The sequence below is a fragment of the Lissotriton vulgaris genome, chromosome 11 (genome assembly GCF_964263255.1).
Source record: "Lissotriton vulgaris chromosome 11, aLisVul1.2, whole genome shotgun sequence".
NCBI lineage: Eukaryota > Metazoa > Chordata > Amphibia > Caudata > Salamandridae > Lissotriton > Lissotriton vulgaris.
The window spans coordinates 656,194,694-656,213,955 of record NC_141699.1 but is presented as its reverse complement, the minus strand read 5'-3'; the positions used below and the strand labels follow the sequence as shown (position 1 = coordinate 656,213,955).

At 42.8% G+C, this 19,262-nt stretch overlaps 1 protein-coding gene and 1 pseudogene across 1 annotated transcript in view; both read right to left on the bottom strand.

Annotated features, from left to right (window-relative positions):
• Window positions 1-16,552, bottom strand: part of LOC147683293 (uncharacterized) — a 29,885-nt pseudogene extending 13,333 nt beyond the window's left edge.
• Window positions 1-19,262, bottom strand: part of LOC147683291 (disintegrin and metalloproteinase domain-containing protein 9-like) — a 2,469,977-nt gene that overhangs the window by 697,407 nt on the left and 1,753,308 nt on the right. The window lies entirely within an intron of this gene.

Here is a 19,262-nt window from a genome sequence, read left to right as displayed (position 1 = left end):
ATCAGTGATAAATGTTTCTGGGAAACCTTCCCTAGCAAAAATCTCCTTCAAGAAAACCACAATTACTTGCGAAGAAGCATTTCCAACAAACTTTACTTCAGGCCATTTCGAGTGGTAATCAACCAAAACCAAAGCATAGCAAGCATTCAAAGGCAAATGTCTAAAAGGACCAGAGATATCAAATGCTACCTTCTGCCAAGGAAAATTAGGCCAACTCACAGGCTTAAGGGGAGCAGAAGATAGATGAAGCATCTTATCACTACTAAAACAGTGTGAACAGTCCCTCACCATTCTGTCAACCGTTTTATCAATGCCAGGCCACCAAAATGTTTCCCTAACTAGGCGTTTCATAGACGACATACCAATATGACCTTGGTGAGAAAGTAACAAAAAAAAATTCTGCAAAGAAGATGGAGGAATTATCTGACCAGCCTTGAACAAAAGACCACCAAACTCTTCAATTTCAGAAGCAACCTGACAAAAAGGGGCTAACTCTGCAGAAATACACTTACTATTTGGCCATCCTACTCTTACATAGTCAAAAATCTGTTGGCACACAGCATCCTTATTCAATTCCTCAAACCACTCTTCTTCACTTAAAGTTAAAAACTCTTGAGAAATGCAATCACCAATAGAAGCAACAACATCAACATCCTGATCAATAGTTGAAAGGTTATCATCACTACAGAGTAATCTAGAGAGAAAATCCGCTGTAACGTTGCTCTTTCCCGGTACATAAACAATTTCAAAATCATATTCTTGAAGACGTGAGGATAACCGGGCTATCTGCGCTGTAGAGTTCCATCCACCACCAGGAGATAAAATACCCACCAACGGTTTGTGGTCCGTTCTCAAAATGAACCTATTTCCCCACACATAGTTTCTAAAATGTTCCACAGCCCAAATACAAGCTAGCAGCTCTCTTTCAATAACTGAGTACCTTGTTTCTGTGGAAGACAAAGTCCTTGATGCAAATGCCACACACCACTCATCTTTACCCGAACACTGACTCAGAACTCCTCCAATCCCATACAGACTAGCATCCACAGTAATAATGCATTTCTTATTAATGCAGAACGATTTTAGAGTGGGAGCATTGACAATCTCATTCTTCATTTGCTTAAAAGCAAGATCTTGTTTGTCCGTCCAAATGAATTTAGCAGAATTCCTGGTCAACTCTCCAAGGATTCCATCTTGTTAGCAAAATTTTGAATAAATTTGCTATAATACTCACATAACCCTGCAAATGAGAGTAACTTTTCCTTATTATCAGGAGCTGGCCCTTTCACAATAGCATCAACTAGATTTTTCTTTGGTACAACCCCTTCTCCAGAAAGGGTATGTCCCAAATACTCGACATATTCACAGAAAAATTTACATTTGCTAGCCTTAATCGTTAAACCATATTGTTCTAACTTAGAACATACTTCTTTAAGATGAGAAAGGTGTACAGAATTATTCTTAGAAAAAACAAGTATATCGTCTTGAAAACATTTAACGAATAATCCTAGATCTTTAAAAATGTGATATATGGCCCTTTGAAAGAACGAAGCGGCCGAAGCCAAACCAAATGGCATTCTCCTGAACTGAAATAAACCATGAGGGGTGATAAATGCTGTAAATTGTTTTGAATCTTCAGTGAGCTCGATCTGGTGATACGCAGACCTAAGATCTAATGTCGAAAACACACATGCACCATCCAACATACACAGCATTTCATTAATGTTGGGAAGTGGGTGACAGTCAGTAACTAAACACTTATTAAGCGCCCTCAAATCCACACATAACCTAATCCTCTTATCAGGTTTAATGGCTAAAACAATGGGAGAAACCCACTCTGATGATGCCACTTCCTCAATTATATTTTCCGTCACCATAGTATCCAACATATCTCTAAGCTCATTCCTAATACTAATAGGAACCCCCCTTAGTTTTTGTTTAACTGGAACAGAATTAGGTTTAACCTTGATCCTGTGACTGAAAACATTCAATTTACCTAATTTATTAGAAAACACATTAGGAAAAGACTGGGAAATTTCAGTGGACTCAGGTAAATCAGCAGACTCTCCATCAGATATTGCAAGGACCGACACAGGATCCTTTAACCTAGGAATCAACGTAACTCCTAATTTTTCTTGATCTCTCCATCCCAAGACATTCACACCTTTCCATGCAACATATAGTTTGATAATAGCAGAACTACTTTGGATAGTAAGTAGAACTTCTTTAAAACCAAAAAAGTGGATTTTAGATCCATCAAAGTTGTAAGCACTGATATCAGGTTTAGACAATGTATTGATATCGACTAAATCTCCAAATGATTCTATACAATATTCCTGAGTGATAATAGTCCATGGAGAACAAGAGTCCACCATAAGTTCTAACACTTTCCCCAAAATGTTAACAAGACTTTTAGGAGATGATAAGCTATCAGCTTGTGAAACATCAAATGACTCTTGTACAGATACCACAATACCAAATTCCTTAATATCCAGACCACTCCTCCCTTCATCATTAACATATGAGACATTACCAGTAGAAGGTTTAGAAGTAGGAAATGACGATTTTTTAGTGTCCTGGAAAGATTTCGTAGGAGTTTTGCACATTTTTGAAAAATGCCCAGTACGTCCACATTTGTTGCATTGCCTATTAATAGCTGGACACTGCGGAAAAGAAGCAATATGGTCAGGATTACCACATCTGAAACAAAAAAATTGCTTATTCTTACCATCATTCCTATTGGAATAATAATTAGTCTTTGTTTCATGAGGTTTAACAACACTGACTTCACTGTTAGAGGTAGAAGGGATAGAAGTGGATGCTTTATCTAAGGATTTAATCCACCTATCCGACTGCTCAAGAGCTTTTGCAGTACTAATAGCTGTTTCTAAGCTAGGATCACCTAAAATCCATAACTGTTCCTGAACTTTCTTACTCTTTACATGCACAATGATCTGATCCCTGATCATTTCATCAGTCGTAAGACCAAAGTTACAATGCAAAGATAGTGCCCGTAGAGCAGTAAGAAAATCGTCAAAACATTCATTATCATCTTGAACTCTTGTATAAAATTTGAATCTGTTGAGAGCTACACTAGTAATGGGTTTGAATCTACCTTCAATCCTTGAAACAGCTTCATCATATACATTACTATCACCTTCAGACCTAACAGGTGGTAAAGTTCTAAAAACTAACTGCCCTTCAGAACCAGGACAATGTAAAAAAATGTTCTTTTTCCTCTCCGCAGACATCCGTTCTCCATCCATTGCCTTGAGATAAGTAAAAATTCCTCTTTCCATCTTGTCCATGGAATTGGTGGATCACCTTTGGACTGTAAAAACTTGGATGGAGGATCAAATTGCATGTTCAAGAGATCTATAAAACTTAAAATGTAAAACCAATACTTAAATAAATAATACAGAGTGCCTATATATTATCATAAAACCAATAAAAAAAATAACCAGATAAATGAAGAAATATCTCCAGATATTGCTAAATGTTGTTTAAGAATAAAACTGGATCCAAATAAATGTAACTTCAATGAAATACAAAATGTTTCCTTTAAAGAAATTTCCAATATCTCCAGTAGATGGCAGTCATGTATTGAAAATAAAATATGTTCTTCTTCCAGTCTTCAGTGCAATAGCAGGGTTGTATGTAATATCCAATGAATAGTTAAACGATCTTAAAATAACCAGTGAGAAAAAGCTTGGTTCAGTTAAAACAGCTGTCAAAAACTAATTACATTAATGCCACACGCCAGGAATGCATGCGCATATAAGAATGTACCTTCTTATTAAACTCCCAAGAAAATGCGTTTTAAGTGTTCTCCTCCGGTAACTTCAGTTAGCCAGTTACCATGGAAACGAAAATGGCAGCTCGACGTTATGCGTGATGAAACACTAGTGCATCAGAACGTCCTGCGCGATGATCTAGAGATGATATATCACGCAACAAGTGTCACAGAATGACATGTACAGTGCGTCTCTAACCTTTGCCTTTTCTGCTGAGAGAAACGCCGAAAATGCACAAAATTGTACAAAAACCTCCAAACTTCACCCAAATTCACCGGAGCAAAAGGAGAACAGCAAGCAAAGCGATCCGCTTCTTCCCTTAGTAAGTAACGCCGCTTTAAAATATTCTTCTGTGGATTCTTTATATTTCTGCTTCTGTGCTTCAAAAACGTGGCAGAAATGTATTAGAGGTCCCTCGTCGCCAATGTTAAAATGATGGAAGCTCAGTATATTAATAAATTGTAGTATTTATTTCAAGTTGAACAGAAGAAGCACATCACGTCTGTTATAAGGAAAATCTTCAATGAATACAGTTGAACAAAGAATCTGGAACCCAGCATGTAAGATGCAGGCGCGCATCATACATTCCAGGCTCCAGCAACAAGAGAACAAGGATAGACATAGAAAACAAGAATTAAATAAATAAAGAATGCAACACCATTACAACCATAACATTACATTGCATGTAAGGTAAGTATTAGATAGTGTAGGGGTAAAAATGTATATTCTAACTCCAGTGGGTGCAATAGTAGGTTAAGTGTTGGATAGTGTAGGGGTAAAAATTACTATTCTAACTCCAGAGGGTGCAACAGTGGGGTAAGTGTTGAATAGTGTAAGGGTACTATGTGTTGTAATGCTATGCGTTGTAATGGTATGCGTTGTAATGACTGCGTTGTAATGACATGCGTAGTAGTGGTATGCGTTATAGTGTCATGCGTTGTAATGTGTGCGTTGTAATGGCATGCGTTGTAATGGATGTTGCGTTTAAAAGTTTCGTTGTAATGGTAGTGCGTTGTAAAAGTTGCGTTGTAAAGGTTGTTTCCCCTCCCACCGTAGTGGTAGTTTAGTACAAGATATCATATCATATGACTGTAAGACCGCTTATATAGCAGCGTATAGGGGTTGTTGAGGAGAAGAGGTAATATTGCTTAATTAGCCGCAACATTTGTTGTCTTACGCTTTAAACAAGAAAAAGGAGAGAATGGTTCTGATCTTACTGTGGTAGATGACAAGGAAGTGATTTAGAAGTGATTAATTAATTACTTCTGCTCTAGAAGCTCTACGATTGTGGTCCTTTCCTGTTTTATTTCTACTAATCCAAATTAAAGAGTATGCTCCCTTCTGCTCTCTTTTGATCGTCAATTTGACGGTGGTGTGAATGGGGCCCCTGGTCCAGACCACAAGCTGCACCTGGCCACCCCGCCTCCGCGGGCGCCCGGGGATTCTCCCTCAGCAGGAGCGGAGTACAACACCTGCAGTCGCAAGCCTTTGAAAGTAGTCCTGGAGTGTCCTAGAATAATCCTGGGGTGGGTGGGCCTGGAGCAGATGGGCCAGTCGGTGGGCCTTTGGATGGAGCTGTGACTCCCGGTCAACCTGCCAACTGCCGGGCCACTGGGGGCAAGCTCAGAGGATAGCTGCACATTGAATGTCAGGATGTCACCAAGACATGCTCAGAGCTCAAAGGGCAAGGGGCAAGCTCACCCTCTCCTCGAATTTGGCTCCAAGGAAGAGGTGTTCCCTACGGCTCCCGCTCTGCGCAGTCACCACTGCTGCCCGGTCAGTCCTAGACAGCCCTGGCAATCCCGCGAGCAGCTGGCACTGCAGCCCCCTAGTCAGTCCCAAGCGCCCCCCCAAGCCTCTGCCGCTGTGGCCAGAACCAGCTAGCGAGGGAAACGGGGGCGGGGAGGCGGCGGCGGTTGAGAGTATGAGCGGTAAGCGGGAGAGCCGCCTGAATTGCTCTGAGCCTCCCAGTCTGAGCTTAGAGCGTCGAACCAACAACCTTACTTGAGAAACTGCAGGGGACGCTGACACTGACCCTGCCCTCGAGGATTCCTGCTACCGGACCTCTGGTTGCTGCTTTCCTGCCCGACCTGTACAAACAGCTTTACATCGCAGTACCATCGGCGTGAGCTGGCTACAGGCGAGGGGCTGCATTCTTGAAGGAGGACCATTGTGGGGTGCGTGTTGTTGCAGCAGGGCTGCGAGCGTTTGAGCAGGGACTCCATCTCCCAGGGGTCCCTGTGAGCTCAACCTGTTACACCTGGGCCGCTCTCCCTGCTTGCCCCGCCCCCTCGTCTATCTCCCTCCCTATTTAACAAGACTTCTTGCCGCTGCGCGGGAGTGTGGCAGGCTAAGCCCGGGCAAAGGGCGGGCCCTCTGAGTCCCTCAGAGGAGGCCGGGCTGGGCCACCCCCTTGACGAGTTGATTACTGGACATTGGACCGCATATACCGGTATTTACACTCTTGTTGTATAAACAAACTGTCCCGTGTTTCATCATAACTTTTTGTTGAACTATGGTACGGACACTCAGGAAGGACCGTAAGGTCACCATTGCATCCACTGGGGGGGTTGCAACAGGCACTATTGACCAATTCCTGACACGGGCTAAGGTGGTCATAGAGAAAGAGATAGCATTAGTGGAAAAACATTTGTCGCTGGATCTTTTAACCGGCAAGCGCTCTTCGCTTGGTAAGATAGCTACTTCTGTGACACCTGAACCTGCACCAAGCACAACTCCACTAGTTACCCTGAGCCCAGTGTCAAGTCATTCTCCAGAGGAAAATGATGGCACCGTGATGTGCTCTCTAATGAACTCCACCCCCATTAGTTTGACCTCCTGTGCCTCCCACATTGCTTCCCCTGCATTATCCATCTCACCTGCCTTATCTATTTCATTATCGGGGCCACTCCGGCCTACTACTTCTGTACATGTTAATACCAATACTCATAATACCACCAACAATAGTATCAGTATAGTCAACTCACCAGCATTACTGTCCCCCTCACCTACAATTCCCGTGCATGTAACTATAGACCCCCCAGAGACTACTGTCACTGGTAACATCAGCACTACCGATCCACCCGGTAAAAGAAAAAGGGGCAATACTCCACCAAAGAAGGCGCCAGCTAAAAGGCGGAAAAAAGTGCAAAGGGTCCCCCGTGAGCCTGTACCGCATGCTACTTCACCTCTAGTAGTTAACGCCAACCCCCATCTACTCAACCAAGCGTATAGCGAAGCGAGACTAATGGAGAAAATGGAAAAGTTAGTCAGATCCCTAATGTCACCTTTAATTGAAAGGACGAAACAGCTCACCTCCAAACTAGATCGTATAGAAAAACTAGTCACTGGTAATACAACTAGACTAGATGACATCACCACTATCTTAAAACAGCCAAAGACCCCACACCCAAATACTGTAATTCAATCTACAGCCCAAAATTCTAAAAATGCAGACAAGAACCCTAATGCTAGTACGGTCTTGGTTTCTCGTCCTGTGACAAATATGTCACACAAAAATACCCCAGATCCCAACACAAAGGGGCCTACTAGTCCGATAGCCACCAGGCCAGTTATCACGCACAAGAACCAACCTGATTCTCGTGCTCAAACAACAACCAACTTGCCTAAGACACCAGGTGACACGAATAACAAACACACACACCAACGAGTCCCCTGTGTAAACCTCCCTCCGGAAGCACTACCCTACACAATCATAATGGTAGGAGTATGCGGACTTGGAAGCGATAAGAGGGAAACACACAGGGATCTGAAGCATAAAGTTATCTACTGGCTAAATACCAATAGACCACTCCCTCCCTTTTCCAACACAGAGATTCTCAATGTGAGGAGGGTAAATTGGGTAGGGAAGACTACTAAGGACTTGGATGGCGACTGTGTCATTGTGAGTTTTAAAGATCCCTGGGCGGTTGATTTTATCCGCAGGGAACCAAGATTTGGCAGAGAGGGGGATATTCAAACACTGGATCTTCACTACTTTTACCCTGGTATGAGACAAGACCATCTTTACACCATCACCATGCCTATAGAGGGGGGCCACATGTAGGGAGCACATACAACAGGGCCATGTTTCACCTCCCCTTATCAAACCGATTCGAGCCATTTTCAAATCTAGAAGGAGTGGATTGACCGTTTTGTAAGGCTGATTTGTCTGTAACTACCAATCTTGAAAAATCGCCCCGGAGAGACTCTAACTATGGAGCGATTGGGGAAACCATAGATGACGGGCGGGAGGAGGGTAACAAGGAAGGGCAGGTTGGGTACACTCGCTATCCGTACTCTGTCGAGGAAACAACAGTCAATACTAGATCTACTATAAATAATTAAGCCCTGGTTGCGGACCCCCCGGCAAACTTGGAGAATGATCAACACTCCAGCAACTCTGAAAAATCCCTAGGTATAGAGCCACATGCCCCACACAATCCTAATAAAACGCCTACCATCGCTACTATACCTATAGGCAGCCACAAGCTCTCCACACCGCATCAACCATCATATGTAACAGGAGTAGGTTTGAATTTTATAACCTGGAACATAGCAGGCATAAATAGTAAATTTGACGCCCCATTCGGGAACGATTTCATCTTACAAGGGTACTTCATAATATGTCTCCAAGAGACATGGTATAGAGATCCAATTACTATTGAAGGTTACATATCATTTTGTATTAATGCCGAGGAATCGCTTGCTGGTAGGGCAAAGGGAGGCCTATTGACTCTAATTTCCACTGGGCTCACCAAATTTAAACTAGGCAAACATATAGAAGTTGGTACCCATGCTTTAATAGTTTACCTGAAACACCAACAAACTAATGATCTGATGATTGTCAACTTCTATAACAACATTTTTAATACAAACAGAGACCTAGTGGTACGGGAAATAGTTATAGCAATAGATAATCTCCTTACTAACTATAGAGATTGCCCAGTTATTCTTTGGGCAGGGGATTTTAACCTACAAGCCTGTGCCGACGCCCAAAAGGGGATTTGTGGTACTATCTATGACATAGAGGACAGAAGTACCGAAACCCAAAATCACTTCTCACACGATAAATACGGGTTGGCTTTGAACAGATTGGCCTCCAAACTAGATCTAGAGCTTTTGGATTGTTCCAAAAAGAGAGGAGACATTAGATGCCCAACATTTAAGGGCAGGAACTATAACTCCAACATTGACCATATCCTAATATCGAGTGGTACCACATACCGCGATCTATGGATTGAGGAACAAGTTGTGAGCGATCACAACAGCATTTTAGTAACTTTACTCGGTTGGGGCCTTAAAACCCAGATATATAGCAAACCGACTCAAGAAATTATGGCCTCAAGACCAAATGGCCCTAGAATTAAGTGGGCAAAAATCAACCCGTCCAAATTGTTAGTGGAGATAACAGACACATGTGGCAAGGATATTAGCTATTGCCTCAAAGACGAGTATAACCCAGCAGATATGTTGCCCAGGATCAATAAGATCCATATCACCATAGAGGGCCTACTGACCGGTAAGAACCGCAAATATAGAGCCAGCCCATCTGGCTGGTTTGATAAAGACTGCACCGAGGCTTTATCCTCACTAACACACGTGATGTCAACCAAACCAAGAGACATGGAGCAAATTAGGGAAAAACGGCATGTGTACAAAACCAGGCTTGCAATAAGGAAAAAACAATTACAAGATGAGGCATGGGAAAAATTAGACATGGCAGCAACCCTAAAAAATAGTAAACTTTTATGGGAAAGAATTAACTGCCCTTTTCTAAAAAATGATATTATTCCTGTTGTGACTTCTAATGTTAGTTGTACAGATTGGATAGGCACTTATCCAAGGTTTTTAACTCGGATGAATTGATTTTACAAAACTCAGGCCAATGGCCAATCATTGCGCTATCTATTACTTTGAATGAGGTTTTGGCAGGTCTGGAAAAAAGTAGCGGTGGCAAGGCCCCTGGTCCGGATGGTGTGCCAATAGATTTATATAAACATGAGAAATTACTATGGGCACCCATCCTTACACGTTTCTTTAATGCTGCCATCGAACTCGAACTCCCTCAGACATGGGGTCAGTCAATCATAATACCACTATTCAAAGAGGGTTCCAGGGCCGAGGCCTGCAATTATAGACCCATCTCCCTCCTTGACTCCTCCATCAAAATACTTAGTAGGGTCCTTCTGGTCAGACTGGAAACCTGGGCAGAAGAGACATCCATATTATCACCAATACAGTATGGGTTCAGGAGGGGGATTGGTACGATGGAGCAATGTGTCAACTTTGACCTCATTATTATACTACAGTCAAGGAAGGAAATCTTTTTCTATGTTTTGCCGATCTCAGCTCTGCCTTTGATCTGGTCGAACATTCGCTTTTATGGCCTGTTTTAATTAGCATGGGAGCACCGAAAGACATCATATATTTCCTGGCTAGATTATATGAAATTTTAACATGCAAGGTACGCTATGGAATGACCGGTGAATGCACCCCCTTCTTCAAAGTCAACAGAGGTATATGGCAAGGATGCGTTTTAGCACCACTTTTGTTTTCGTTATTTATCAATGATGTAGACATGACACTCAGAACTACCGCGGTGGATGCACCATATATTGACGGAAAGCCCATACCAATTCTGCTTTATGCAGACGATGCGGTACTCTTATTGCGCACCCAAAATGGCCTGCAGCACCTTATTGATAGCTTTTCTGCTTTTATAACCACACGGAAACTGGTAATCAACAAGGGCAAAACTTTTAACATGGCATGTGGCAAAAAGACCAAACACAATAGGACCTTCCTTCTAGATAACGTCAGGCTGGAACCCGTCAAGAAATTTTGCTATCTAGGGATAATTTTCTCTGGGGACGGGGGCTGGACTAGCGAACAGGAGTCTGTAAATTTAAAGTTGACGAGGAACATCAACAGTATCTTTAGATTCGCAACCAAGCTGGGGAATCGCAGAATCAAAGAAATGATCCACATTTACATCATGAGGTGTCTGCCATCTGCATTGTATGGGGCCGGCGTTTGGGGACACAATATAAGTAGCTGTAAGCTGCTTCAACACCAGGAAAACCTCTTCCTAAACCGTATATTGTGTACTCCGGCATCCGCTTCCATAGAGATCTTACACAGGGAAGTAGGTTTAGCTTACGTTGAAGATCTGGCAGCACTACGCCCCCTATCCCTATGGAGATCTATCTGGTCTAAGGCAGAAACAGAATTCACCCAAATTGTTATCAAGGACTGTTTAAACCTAGACAACTATATGCGTATTCCCTGGTTTAGGCACATTCGGTTCTGGTTTAAGACAGTCTTTAACCACGATCCCTTTTTGAATCCAGAAATGGGCGTCCAGGTGCCAAAAAAGGGGTTTAAAGATCTGTTCCTGGAAAATGCTAAGAAGGTTAGGTCCTCTAGATATGTATCCCAACTCACATATGCCTTCTATAACGAACATAACACCAAAGAAGGTTTCCAAAAATATTTGTCAACTGTCACCAGAAGTTCTCACCGTTTTGTTTTGACTCGGTTGAGACTGGGCACTGTGCATCATTTAGTGTCTTTCCCTCAAATCAAAAGGAGTAGCACTTTGCCCTGCCCATGTGATGGGACATCCAAACAGAGCTGTTGTCACTGTATGCTTTTTTTGCAAATTTTATATTCCTTATAGGAAACTGTACCTAAAGCCTATATTCTTAAAATTTAATATAAGAAGACCAAAGATGCCTTCCAGTTAATGTTTGACTTGAGTAGCACAGAGGTATGCTTCCATGTAGCTTCTTATATTTTAAAATGCGTTTTCAGTAGGAAATCCATTATTTTATGATTCACATTATCATGATACCATGATTTTAGTAATATTCTGTTTACTATCGATGTATTGGTGCTATTCTTCTAAACCAATTGACTACACTAATTAGATGAAATCGTTATAGATTATGAATTTTAACATGTTTTTAAATTTAGGAACTATATTCATGAACGTTATAAGTGCCACTCCAATTTTCCCTGACAAGCTTTGGGACTTCGGTCTTTGTCACTTTATTTAAAGGAAATCATGTAACAATGTATTAATTGCGTGTAATGCACTTTTGGGTGAAATATCTCAATTTTTTCCTTTATAAATTGACTTACCGATCCAAATTTGTGAACATCTTGTATACGTTCTGGATCCTATATGATAATGTAATCCTTTTATGATGTATCATATGTATTTTTCTGTATGCTATATGGTTATATTTTATATACCGAATAAAGCATTTGAAACTGAAACTGAACTGAGAAACTGCCCAAATAATGGTTTGTTAACCACCACTGCTGATCTTTTCAAGTTCACTCCAAGATCTGGGCCATGTCAAAGAGATTTCCCTGATGGTGCACCTACTAGAACTTCAGGTTCCACAGCAGAGTCCGTTTATGACAGCAGGTATGTGTCACCAGCAGGATGCAAGAGGCAATGTGGCCAGCTGTCTCAGAGTCAGTCTCAAAGAAATCCAGGATAGAGGCTGAAAATTGATATTATAGCCAAGCCTGGGCGGTAAATTCTGTTCCGTTCTACGAATTTGCGGAATTTGGGTAATTTCCCGTTCCACAGAGAACGCAAAATTGCCCAAAATTCAGCTTTCCGCTGCTTCGCGAAATTTTTTGCTGGTTCGCGTTCTCAAAATGCGTGTTCGCAAGATACTTCCCCCCGAGCACGCAAACAGCGATTGCGAACGGTAAAAAAGCATCCCGAAACTGCACTGTGCGCAAAACAGATCCAATGAAAGGGAGCATCTGAGAGGGAGTCAGGTGTGACTTCGGCATGTTGATAGCAAACTCCAGCAAATGCAGAAGGTCCGCTGTAGTCTGGAGGTGGAAGTCAATAGCCTGGAGAAAGTCTGACTTCACCAACAATGTTGGAGACAAATGATCGATCTAAGGAAGGCGTGAACAAGTATATGTTTCTTACACCACAAATCAGACTGCCAGTAGTATGCTTTTAAATATACAAACCTACAAACTCCTCTTTGATAGGATGTAGACTTGAGGTTAGAGCTGTCGGCCTCAGAGCAGGGGAACTGGGTTCAAATCTCAGCAACGATGCTCAACATCCTGTGATTCTGTGCAAATCACTTAACCCCTTCGATGCTCATGACGGAACGGTTCTGTCATGAGCATCGGTCGCGGTGTGCTCGTGACGGAACCGTTCCATCATGACCAGACCCGCGATTGGAATGTTCAGCACCGGGGGAGAATCGGCGCCGCAGGCAAGGTGTTATTCTTCCCGTGCCTAACAAAAATGAATGTGTCTGTCTGTAATGAAACTGGTGCTCATGTAAAGCGCTCTGATACCTGATGTCTCGGGGCTAGTTTGCGCTACATAAAAAAAAAAAGAACTTCGTAGAATTTCAACTATAGTAAAAAAAAAAGTCATTTAAATCCATTGACCCAGTAAAGTCGTGGCAGGGCAGGCTGACTAAAACTGAAAAAATGTTTTAGCAGTAGTGGGTTAAGGCCAATGATGTTTATTTAAATAATTTATACGTCTACTTACCCCTCATACCACTTTCCACTTTATGTTTAAATACATAATATCCATAGATTAGTGACTGCTGGTGAACTTTGAAAGTGGTGGGCATAAATTATTTCCTCAAACTAGAATAAGTGAGCTAGTGGAGTGAGCGAGCCTGAAGTTTTTGTAGAATGTTTGGAGGTGGGTGCAGTCTTGCCCTCATAATATTTGAAGAGAAACAGGGCAAAATGGGATAGTTACAATGCAATGTATGCATACATTAGTTAGAAAAAATTCAGTGGTTCTCAAAGAGTTCCTTTGAGTTCTGACAAGTAAACTTTACCATCACTAAGGGCTCTTGAAATTCCTCAACAAAAGCATCACAAAACTGAGGCAAAACCATGAACACTGTAATGTAATTCTCTTTAACTGCTTCGCTACGGAGGACATTCTGCCGCAGTGCTGAAAAAAATTATACGTGCGTGGTTCGGTCGGCCCTCAGCCGCCCTCCGCACACGCCCACCGTGATGTTTGGGGGCCATCAGACGCATGTAAAAGGTTAAAATTAAGTTATAGTGATGTTCATTCCAGGTAGTAAAGAAAAACAGGATATGCAAAGTCACCCTGGCCTATAGTCTCATCCAGCCCCTTCGAAGCATGTACTCTGTCATATGTAATGGCTGATATTCTACATGGATGGGGTGATCAAGTCAAATAATACAGATATCATAATGAAAGACCATAGGTAAAACAGCTAAACATTCTTACAGCTCACAAAGCAGCGTTACAGCTCTGTTACAAAGAAACTCCATGATCGCACAGCAAACAATACAATCACTCTTAAATGCTCATGGCTCCGATAGTGCTGTTGATAACATAACCTTGATCATTGAAGATAGTAAAATGCCTCTGCCCAAAAATGTCATGAATAGACCACGAGGGTGAATCCACTTACCAATGATCAAATACATATAAATTCACCTACAGTAACACCTCGGTATTTGCAAACAGAGACTCACCCCCCCCCCCCCCCACCACCCCGAATTAGAGTAGAATTATGACAATTAAATTGCTAATTAACTAAAATACCTAGGTCCTAGGCCACGCAGAGGTTGCTATTATTCTACTCAGTGATAGATAGGCATCTCAGAAAGATCAAAAGGTTGAATACAGTCTGCTGGCCTTCCAAGCTATAGGCCGGCATAGTGCTCAACATCAAATGCAATATTCTACAGAGCTACCTTATTGTTACCAGGTCCATAGACTAAGTTCACTGATTCCTGCTTTCTTGTACTTTGGCTGCACGCCACATTGGAACTGTTATAGTTTAAAATATCACCAACAAATTGTCAAGTAGCTAGTCATAAAATAAACTTGAATTCAGATGCAACCTGCAATTTGCCAAAGGTATTTTAGGCAGAGATCCACATCTGAGGTCTGAAATGCATCTGTTAAAAATGTAATTGTAACTTCAAAAGAAAATATCGCACCAAGAGACCTATGTGCTTCCACGCTTTGCAGTCTCACACTTTATTTTCTCATGAAGCACACACGTTATGAAGTGTTAGGAATGTAAACGTATTGAAACAGTGAGATGATTTTAAAAGGACAAGGAGATTCTAAAACCATCTTTTCACAAGGCAGGGAGCTTTTTCTTCTCAAACACAGAGACAGGCAATGTAGGCAATTGGGCATTTAGATGCGGATCACAATACAGCGAGCTCAACAACCGCTTCCTAAAGCCAGTTAGCAAATGCAAAATGTCATCTATGCCTCCAGTCACAAAGGCCATTAGGCTTATGACTTTACGATGAAAGACAGATTTTTTGTGCTTGTGTATGTGCAAAAAAATGCTGACCACGCAGGCCACAGGAAATATTTTGAAAAACGTTCTCATGGACAGTGGCTTTTTTACCATTTGGGCTGTGGGGCGTTGCCCCACTAATAATTATGGAATGGAAAGAATGGAATGGAAAGAAGACTGTTAGAGCGCGATAGCTACCCTGAGCGCTAACAGAATTGTGAGGTGAGCGGGAGAGGTGGCCTGATGGCCTAATCAGGATGTGAGGAAAGCAGGGTCTTTAGATGTTTACGGAAGGATAACAGGTTAGGTTTGGCGCGGAGTGGGAGGGAGTTCCAGAGACTGGAGGCATTGTATGAGAAGGCTCGGCCTCCAAATCTCGCCCTTTAAATCTTAGGAACCGTCACTAGGAAGGAGGTCGATGATCTGAGCTGTCTCGAGGGGAGATACAAGGTAACCAGGGGATAATTAATAGGCGGGCTTGTTCTCCAAAAGGCTCGATGGGTGGTACATAAGGACTTAAATTAAATTCTCCGCCTGACTGGCAGCCAGTGTAGGCTCCTCACACCTTCCTTAGCCGAAGTGCGACAAGGGATTTGGAGCAATGTGCGGGCTGCACAGTTCTCTACAATCTGTAGCATATTCAGTGTGGACTGGGGGGCGCCCAAATAAAGGGCATTACCAAAGGCCAGTGTAGAGAGAATAAGTCCCTGGATCATTATCTTCCTGGCTTCAAAGGGCAGTACAGGGAGGATCTTGCGTAAAAGCCTGAGCAAGCCGAAACAAGTTGCTGACAACTTGGTTGCTTGGGCATTGAAATTGAGGGCTTTATCGAGCCAAATGCCCAGGCTTTTAATTTTGTCTATGGGCTCAGGGGGTGAGCCAAGTGAGGAGGGCCAGAGTAGCCTAAGCACTATGGGGGAAGGATTACCTAAGCGCATTAGCTCAGTTTTTTCACTGTTCCAGGCAAGTTGTGAGATTGTCGGGGTTGGACTCCAGTTGGTTGAGGGACACCACTAGCTGGGTGTCGTCCGCGTAAGTGATGATTTTTAGTCCTAACGGGCGGACCACCTCAGCTAGTGGCTCCATGTACACATTAAACAGGGTCGGGCTCAGTGACGAGCCCTGGGGGACGCAGCAGACGAGTAGTTTGCTCAGGGATGTAGTGTTGCCCTCGAACACTTGGAAGGAGCGGTCGGAAAGGAAAGATTCTAGCCAGGACCTGGCCTTACCCGAAACCCCGATGTTCTCCAGCCGTAAGAGCAGCGTGCTGTGATTGACAGTGTCGAAGGCCGCACTGAGATCCAGGAGGATTATGGCTGCTGAGCCCCCCTGGTCTAAGATCATCTGTGCCTCCTCCATCACTGCCAAAAGCGCCGTTTCGGTCCCATGTTTGGGCCGAAAGCCAGTCTGTGAGTTATCGAGTAGATGACTAGATTCGATGTACTCCATTAATACGGTGTTAACATGTTTTTCTAGCAGTTTGCTCAACCAGGGGAGCAAGGAGATTGGTCGAATTATCGGGCAATTTATTCGAGCGGCGCGTTAACAAAAACTTTTATTAATTAACGCGCCGCTCGAATAAATTGACTGATAATTATTAAAACTGCGCTCCATAGCACTGCGGCGTCATGTCTTCAAATCACGTGACGTGACATGGCTGGCCCATTGACTGAGTCTGTGTTGCTGCAGGTGCGCACTGCGCATGTGGTGTTTGCCCGGCTGCCTTTCTTCAGCTAAGAACCCAGTGGCCTTTGAAAAGCAAGCACCGGCTGAGTACGGGGTTTGCCTAATGCCACAGACCCCATGCTCACTCCAATCCTGATGCTGCTCTCTTTAGAGAGCAGCTCTCCTCTGAAGAGAGCAGCGTCAGGATTGGCTACTGTACCGCTGCAGCATGTAGTGCTGTCTAGACTCTGTGTTTAATATGCGGTTGTCGATGTTGCAGTCTAGTCTCGCACCTCGGGGTGGAAGCATCCTACGTGGGGCAATGGCAATGCCCAATCACTGTAATGGCTTAGTGTTAAGCCATTCAGTGATTGGACATTCTGCAGTTGCTGGGAAAATCGGGCCGGCCCACGGCCAGGCACCCTTCCTCCTCCTCTCTACAGCACAAGAGCACGTGCTCTGCAGTCGAATCGTGGAGATCGTTCGAGAAGATCATCAGACATGTGAGTGACTGTTTGGCTGGCATGGGGTCACAGTAACTGACCCAGTACTCTTGACTTTGAATGTCTTAATCTTGGGTGTCAGTGTGGGCAGTGTGAGCTGGGAGTCTCTGCACTTGACTTGGTTATAATCTTCTCCTGACCTGAGCTGAGCCCCTCGCGAGAAAGCGATTCTGGCTGCATTACCATTACCCAAACACCTCCTAGTACTCCAGTCCACCATCATGCAGTTTTCCGTTATTTTTCAGAGTAGGCATAACTCGATCAAGTGGTTGCAATATTTGAACGAGGGACGTGCCTTTTAGCTGCAGTCAGGAGAACAGACAACTTGTGTTCGTAATGCCTGTGTGAGGAAACAATTAGGCCAAAGGCTTTGAATTTCGGTTTAATTAGTTGTGCGGTGGCGTGGCACTGCATTACACCACATGATTGGATCAATGACAGCACATCATGTAATATTTCCGCTGTTTAAATATGTTTGAGCGATTTAAATAAACAATGGTCCTAGACATATTGATTGAAATAATTGACCCAATCAATCTTCGTTCATTAAATCAAATATTCAAGAGCATTTCAACTGAATCTGCTCCAATTCACAAATATAATTAATAATTTTTAGAGAAAAATACAACAGCCACTACAACAAAGCCAGAGTTACAATGTATTTAATTCATTGTCTCATGTTTTTAAATTCATTTTGCACAATATTGCATTATTTCAAAAGTAAAGACCAAAGGAAAGGTTGCCCAAAAGGAGCGTGCAAAAGAGCGTGATCAGAGTGTTAGATGAATAAAGAAGGGAAAAGAAATTCACAGTAATAATTATAACAAATTCACATTACTTCTTGGTCAATAACGGTATTCTAGTTTTTTCCGTATTGAGTCTACCTTGCCAAACAAGTTTTTAGTAACCATTACATGCAAAACATTGTAAAGAGACATCCATGTCTTCAGTGTGCACTACGTAATGTCAAGATACAGGTCCAAGGTAGGAGTAATAGCGTCGACGTTTCGACTTGATTTAGGGCCAACCGGTCATTTAAACCTGGGGCATGCGAGTCTTCATCAGGACAAGATAGAGATGGGCAACCAAGGGGTATCGATGACCCTTTAAAAGATAGAGGGGACATTACCCAGTAGTAGTGGCGATAGCAATTCATTTAACAAACAGAAAGGGGAGCCACACGCTTACCCTAGGGTGGGGAACCAACGAGGTGTGTATCATCAATCAGCGATGTGTACTTATACATCTGTAAAACAGAATTATACAGTACGTCTGGACTTGATCAACTATAATTGAGAATCATCTGTCCAAACCCATATGTCTGAGTCATTAAGGACGAAAATTTACCTTAATCATAGTAGAATCAATCATCAAATAAGGGGTGGGCACAATATTCCATGTTACACCGGTAACGGGGTGATGATACCTAGGAAATTACAGGCAACATCAGTCCACTGGGCTGAATCAGCATAGGTAAGAAAAAACTATTTGATGGTGCAAGACAGGCAGCTGTGTAAACATAAAGAAGGGGAGGAAAATGAAAATGAAATCAATTCGCTCGATTAAAAACAATTCTTGTTAAAAAATCGGCCGAAGCACGATATAGAGGAAGTTACTGGGCTCGTTAAACTAATGTGAGCACCTGCAACCCATTGGTATCAGCAAGAAAAATTACCGTTAGAACAGCGTGTTCTCTACGCGAAAGAAAGCCGAGCCTGGGTCCCACAGGATCACAGCTACACCGGGCTTACTTCCACCTCATAGTTATTAGGTACCGCCTACTGTTGGTAACATAGAAAGAGGACTCCGGTTCTTATTTCGATTGCATATAAGTCGTTTCACATTTTATTTCAACAGGACCAATTATTCCAAGTATTTTTCCGGAAAAACGGGGGTTAAAATGTCAACTCATAGGTACTTATAATTGTGGTTCTCGATGGAACGGACGACGCCATTTTGCTTTGGGACAAGTCATACCCCAACAATGTAGT